General features: G+C 41.1%; 1 long non-coding RNA gene across 1 annotated transcript; it reads right to left on the minus strand.

Annotated features, from left to right (window-relative positions):
* Positions 1–356: 356 nt before the first annotated feature.
* Positions 357–3090, minus strand: LOC122457643. Its single transcript, XR_006277291.1, has 2 exons — positions 2717–3090; positions 357–441 (listed from the first exon to the last, which is right to left on the minus strand). It is a non-coding gene; the product is annotated as an uncharacterized LOC122457643 (long non-coding RNA).
* Between the last annotated feature and the right edge of the window lie 3021 nt (positions 3091–6111).

Raw genomic sequence — 6111 nt, forward strand, 5'->3', positions numbered from 1 at the left:
ACGGTGGGGTGAACGTGCGTAGCTCCCTCGAAGTCCGATGCCATCTGCTTCTGGGGAACCTTTTTCCAGGTCAGGTTCCCTAGCAGTGCAATGCAGGTTAGCTCTGTCAGTGGACAAGGGAGAGGTTACTAGCACTTCACCTTGTCCTTTTCTCTGCTGATCAAAAGGAGGAAAGAAAAAACCCAGAAGGAGGGACAGGCTGAGCAGTATCAAATGAAGTCATCTCAAGATGGAGGGGTCTTTTTGCAGTAAGAAGCATGGGTCCAGGCAATCAGTACTTGGCACTTCACAGTGGTGTTGGTAATTAGCAGGACTTAATAAGGGCCTTTCCAGCATGGGGCCAGAGTAGTCTTTCGTTGATGGACCTTTATGTAGACCCAGTCACCTGGTTTTAACAAATCGCAGGTTTGCTCAAGATCCTTGGAGTAGGACTTCTTTCACCTGTAAATACAGAGACCTAATACATTTCATTAATGTCTGGCAGTGTTTTGCAGATCTCATAGCCGCTTGGGCACATTCAAGCCCCCCTCTTTCTTGGCTCTCAGCCAAATCCTAGCTGTGAGTAGTGTCCTTGGGCAGGCCAGCGTCTTATCTTTGGACCAAGCCTGCCAGCTACAATGTTGAATTACCTCGTCCTCCGTTCTTTTTCTTCTCCCCTTTTTGGCTTCTATTAACCTGCAAAGGAAACTTTCACTTTCCACTCACACACCTTTGTTCAAAAATGAACACATATACATTGCCCATTATACAGCACTTTATTCATATAGTTAAATGTATGCCACATACACCCTTCTAGTAAAATGACTTTATTATGGAGCTTTGGAGCAACAAGCCAGGACAAGCACACCCTCTTTTGAGTAGTCCACTTGGTACAACCTCTGGTGTCCAATAGCTTTCCTCCCTCCCCAGCCCTCTGGCTAGAAATTTGAGGTAGCCAGAAGGATCCCATGTATAATATGGGGAATGGGTTAACCTTTCATGTTCTTGCTTCCAAAGACTGTGTACGGTGTATGAATTTTAACAACAATTTTTCAATTAAAAGATCTGGCCAATGAAATTTCTTTTTCTTACTTAAGCAAATGTATTAAACTTTAGTATATCACATTTTCCTGATATTATCCAAACACTTTGTATTCCAAGTTGAATAAAACAAGTATCTACACTTTGATTTAACCATTCTATTTAGTTTTAAACTAAACTGTCCTATGAAAAATTAAATACAGCAATTCTGGCCACAAGACAAACACAAGACAGAACATAGAACACAGAACATAATTCCTATTGTGCCAGTAAATTCATGATATATTGAATTGCTTTTCAGCTGGCATCAGTTTTCTCTGATTTTCTGAAAGACAAAAAGAACATACATCTACCCCTTCTGGGCAGTCAGTCATTGCTTAAAATATTTCCTTTTCATACAAATACCCTTGTTAATTGCAGGCAAAACAGAGGAATTACCCATATTTTCTTGTATTTGTTTCATAGGCAGTCCAGATTTCAGTGACTTCTACCTTATTAGTTAGGCAATATACATTAAAACAAATGCTTTCCGGCTTGCTTTTGGATTCACAGCTTAAAGATTCTTACTTTAAAAAGGGCACAATAAACTTTACCAGACTTTTGATTGCCTTTTACTTTTAACTCCTGCTGTCAAACACACAGTGACCTGAAAAGGAAGACACCACCTATTGTAGCCCCTTGGAGCCTGGTAAGATATTAATTGAATAGCACTGTATAATTGCATTCCTTTGGAAAAGGGCCCATTTTCCTCAAAATGGCTGCAAAGAAACCAAGAATTCTTTTTCATTCTAGTATTTCACAAGGTTCAACTACTTAATTCCCTCCAGCAACTTCTCACTTTTCTTTCTTAAATCACTTGCTTATCTCCCAAAACGACACCCAATCATCTCAGATTTTACCATTCCAAGTATTATTCCAGGATTTACGTTTCCCATTCCTGTAATTATTTACTCTTTTCCTTTCACTATGCCCTCAAAGTTTCCAACCTGTTTTCCAATCTCTCTATTTGTTGCCTGCCCGCTTGGGCCCGATCCTATTTTTCTTTCTGAACTGTCCCTTCCATGAGCACCAGCTTTGTCCCACTACCAATTTAACAAGGAGGGTGGGCTTCTTAACTAGCCCCTAGCCCTCCTGGTCTCATCTCTTAAATATTCTCACTCACAAGGGCTACTTGAGTCCTCCCCCTCTTGTCACCTGGACAGAACGCACGGCCAATTGGCAGTTTAACTATTTAATTTCCTCTTATGGCAGACACACTGCTGTTATGGCATATGCTGAGCACAAATGATTACATTTTGACAAGTCTCTGAAGGACTTGCTTAGCCAGTGCTTTCTTTTCTGCCTGGAAGTCTTAAGGCTTACAGTTATACCACACAAACAAATAATCCATTTGTCCCGGTCTAAGATCGACCAAAATATCTCTTAAGGAATCCATCCTGTCTGCGGAAAAATTTCCGCAGGCTGGCCATTCTTTAGACAGGGACAAACGAGTGGTGAAGCTGGCCATTGAACATGACATAAATTTTTCATTTTTTTGATTTAGTTAAACCAGTAGTTCCAGAGATTCCCTTCTAATCTCTGAGAATCAGAGACAACGGGGCGTCCCCCAGGCATTTACTACCAAATTGTCCCATCCTAAGGGGAAAAGGGACTCAAACCCACAATCCCCAGCTCTTAGTATCAAGCGATCGCTTACCTCTCCAGGGACTCAAACCCCGAAGACCTGGATCTGGATCCTACTCAAAGGGTAGGTGGACGTTGCTGGATTTCTATGGGCTCCTGCTGGTTCACAGAACATGCCTTATCGCCGACGCAGGGATCAGATCACTGGCAAGGCTCCTTGAAACCGGAGGATGTGCGCTGCATTGCTTTAGAGTCTGATCCCGTGCCGGAGAGTCAGACAGGTCCCTTCGTGGTCGCCAAATTGTCGAGGACTCGAACCCCAGATGGCACGGTTCGTTGTCTGACCGGAGAGAGACAGGCAACACCAGCAAGGTCCGAACACAAAGCTCTTTACTGAAGAGTGCACACAACAATAGAGAGCAGCCCGTCTCCAAAGAGAACCAGCCACCTCTAAATAAAACTAATAGGTTTTTATAGACAGGTCCGTCGCGTCACAAATTATTCATGAAATAGCTCCAACCCCCCCCCCCGCCCTTTGCTAGTTAAAGGTCCTTTATCATGCATACATACCTATCTTCTATTGTATATAGCTTTTTGCAAGTTGTTATGCCTCCCCAACTTTCTTATTAATCCAGTTGTCAAACTGGAGACAAGGAGTTAAAAACATACATGAAACAAAAACAGGGAGTGGAGACAGTGTGTCTCCATCTCATTCTCAGAACATCTGGTACGATAATGCAGGAATGCAGGCCTCCCCTTTTTCTCACTCTCGGTATCTTAAACAAGTATTTTGTCATTCTACTTTCAGAGACTTTCCCAGCAGACATTCTTGGCCTGACTTTGGTTTGGTTGGCATAACTGCTTCATGTTTAACTTTTCTCACCTAACATGGGCAACCACACAGACTTTAGCCTGCTATCACACTAAACTTCCCCTGATCTCAGGTCTCTGACTCCAGCCTGACTTTGCCCCGGATTCTGGGCTGTTACTTCCTCTAATCTTCAATCTTCAACCCCAACCTAACCCTGACCCAGATTCTTACTTACTGTATCCAGTCCTGTGATTCTCAGACTCCTGCTCAGTGTCTACCATCTTTGATGTGCAGACCCCAGCCCAGCTGTGACTGGAAGGCCAGACTGCTTCCGCCGTGGTCCCTTCCACACTGCAAGGATCATCAGGAGTAGATGGGAACCCTGCTATGGAGCCTTCTGGGTAATTTCTAAATCAGACTCAGAGTCATCACTTCCCCCTAGAAGAACAGGGCCAGAAACCACATCTCATTCTTAGTCATGACAGTTTGAGAGCCTCCATTGGGGGCATCTTTTTGTTTTGTGTCCTCACCACCTCTTTAGCTTTTTTTTTTTTAAATAAGCAATGAGCCTGGCCTGTAATGTTTTATTAGCAGTCTGTTTATCCCCCTAAACCTGCGGATACAAATGCTGCCCCCAAGTTTGTTTCCCCTGCAACTGTTGTGTACCACAGTTCTTACCTCTAACACCACCCCCTCTCAAACCCTGTGCAGGCCTTGTTGTATTCAAATCCCCTTTACTCCCCTTTGTCTCTACAGCCTTGATACCCATGTCTTGTCCTGTTTGTTTAGACCTACCTTCTGCTGTTAGAAACGACAGATATTTTACAGCAGTCAGCATAGCCTTTGTAACCTTTAACAGTCTCGCAGATTCACTCAAAGGGCCTGTACGGAGGGGTAGAACATCCATTATCAATTTTTGCTTCCAGTTTTCAAGACCTTTACAACCAATATTAATAAGCTACTTAATGTCCTTTAAGCAAAATTATTTCAACAACATTATCACAGAGTGTAGCCTTCCCTGCACCATGTGTACTTTCAGTCTTTGATTCTTTTTAATACTCGCAACCCCTAAAATACATGATCTGGGTTTATGAATCTTGGCTTGATGTGTTGTTGACCACTGAGGAACTGGAGCTGGGTTTGCACTGTTGCTTTTTACCAGCATCTTTTGTTTTGTACTTTGTCTTGATATATCTGAACTTTGGGCTGTCCTGATGTCTTTGCCATTCTGCTGTTTTGTGCTGGAATGGTTGTTAAAGGTTTCAGAACAGATTCTCATTTTTTGGTTAGTTCTGTAGGCAGTGTCTCTGTAGCTCTGACTAGAGCATCATCAGGAAAGTTGCACAGGCCTGATTAAGAAAACCGATGTTCCAGTTTAGCATCCAATGAACATTTTACAAATTTCAAACACACACACACACACACAAACACACAACACCTTTAATTTTATAATCTCTTTCTCTCCAGTCCTACCCATCCCTATGTATTTACTTAAAACTGAAATTGGTTAAACAACCACGATTATTTGATGAATAATCAAAATATATTTACTGGGTTTCAACTGACTATCAGTTGTTGATGCTGGAGAATTTTCCTTTTCAGTTGTCTTGCTTTTTTTCTTTGAGCTTATTCAGACTCTTGTCTAAGGGTATGTCTGGTTTTGACTGAAATGTGCGGGATATCCTAATTACAAAAACACATGAAATTGTCTTGTAACATTTCAAAATAAAATACTAACTAGGGGTTTTGTATTGTTTTTGCTGTTTAAAAGTAAATGTAAAATTTAAATTTAAATTTAAAATGTAAAATTCATTGCTTTCCAAAATCCATTTCAGGCTGTAAAACAAGCACTCACACACAACTCCATCCATTCAGGTTTGATTTATTTTCTCCAAAACATAGACAGACTTTTTAATACCAGTTTGTTTCCCCATGCACACATTAGCAAAAGCATGCAAACAATTCCACACATCTAAACAAACCACAAAACCCCAGTATTTTAAGCATCCAAAAATCACAGTTTGCAACAAAATACTTTAAAAAACCCACATCCCTATGTACCCTCCTTTCCTGAGGAGACATATTTTCCCATATCAAAATAAGACACATGGCATATGTCCCTGAATCACAATATAAGCATCAAAAAGTTTGCAACACATACACACATTTAAAAGCAAGTTTCAGAAATGTCTATATTGCAGTGTGAGCTGTTTAGTGTGGAAACAGCAACTTCAAGCTGTATTTTACCTAGACAAGGTAAAATCCCATTTTACTGTGCTTGGGTTTAGTACTATTTAAAACACACAAGGTTTTAAAAAAGTTGTATAGGGGTTTATACATTTGGGGAATACTACTAACTAAAATTTAGCTTGTCCTTTAACCCAAAGGCACAAATACATGTGCAGGAAAACAGAATAACCACATGACTGCCTCCCTTTCCCTGCAGTGGAAGGTACATTTTTTAAACTTGCTTTTAATAACTTCAATTTGCTAGAAAACTGACGTGTAGCACTCTACAGACTCCTGATGCTTTATTTAAGCTGACCACTAGTGTTCTACAAACTCTTGAAGTTTTATTTAATTTCATATTAATCAGAGCTCACCACTACCCCCATCTGTGGGTTAACACCCACCAAACCAAATTAAGCTCTGGTGGG

The sequence above is a fragment of the Dermochelys coriacea genome, chromosome 1, assembly GCF_009764565.3.
Source record: "Dermochelys coriacea isolate rDerCor1 chromosome 1, rDerCor1.pri.v4, whole genome shotgun sequence".
Classification (NCBI taxonomy): Eukaryota; Metazoa; Chordata; order Testudines; family Dermochelyidae; genus Dermochelys; species Dermochelys coriacea.